Source organism: Onychomys torridus, chromosome 4 (genome assembly GCF_903995425.1).
Source record: "Onychomys torridus chromosome 4, mOncTor1.1, whole genome shotgun sequence".
Lineage (NCBI taxonomy): Eukaryota > Metazoa > Chordata > Mammalia > Rodentia > Cricetidae > Onychomys > Onychomys torridus.
The window spans coordinates 126,300,643-126,301,460 of NC_050446.1; the positions used below are offsets into that span (position 1 = coordinate 126,300,643).

At 47.8% G+C, this 818-nt stretch overlaps 1 non-coding gene across 1 annotated transcript; it reads left to right on the top strand.

Moving 5' to 3' along the window:
* The first annotated feature begins 228 nt into the window (after nt 1–228).
* LOC118583246 lies at nt 229–338 on the top strand. Its single transcript, XR_004944836.1, has one exon. It is a non-coding gene; the product is annotated as a U6 spliceosomal RNA (small nuclear RNA).
* The last annotated feature ends 480 nt before the right edge of the window (nt 339–818 follow it).

Here is an 818-nt window from a genome sequence, read left to right on the forward strand (position 1 = left end):
TGCCCCAAGACACTGTGCCCCAAGACAGGCTGTGCCCCAAGACACTGTACCCCAAGAAGACTGTGCCCCAAGATAGCCTGTGCCCCAAGACAAGCTGGACCTCACGACAAGCAACCTTGAAGGAATGAGCTTCCGTCCACCTCCCTCAGATCCCACAACCTGCCAGGTTCTCCAAACCCAAATGTCAAGTTTTAAAACTTTAGAAGGGCTAGAGAGATGGTTCAGCCAGTGCTTCTTGCCTCGGCAGCACATACACTAACATTGGAATGATACGGAGAAGATTAGCATGGCTCCTGTGCAAGGATGACGTGCAAATTCCTGAAGCATTCCATATTAAAACAGAGAGAGAGAGAGAGAGAGAGAGAGAGAGAGAGAGAGAGAGAGAGAACTCAGTGGTTTAGAGTGATGTGATGCCTGTGTTCTAGAGACCTGAGTTCGGTTCCCAGCACCCACATTGGCCAACTCCCAACCACCTGTAACTCCAGCTCCAGGGTATCTGATGCCCTCTTCTGGCTTCTGTAGGCACGCACGCACGCACGCACGCATGCACGCACGCACGCACGCACATGCCATTCAGACCACACATATTGTTTACATTAGCATGTTCAGTTTGTAGAAACTCTCCAAATTGTATATTTAATATATGTGTGATGTTTTTCTATCATTGTCTGTGTATAGACACTTTACTGTGTATGTTCTTTAATTCAAGAAATAATTTCCAGGACTGGGGATATTGCTCAGTGTCTGCCTCTCACATAAAAGCATGTGCCTAGAATCCCGGTGTTCCTGCAAGCAAGAGGGAGTGAGAAACAGGACAA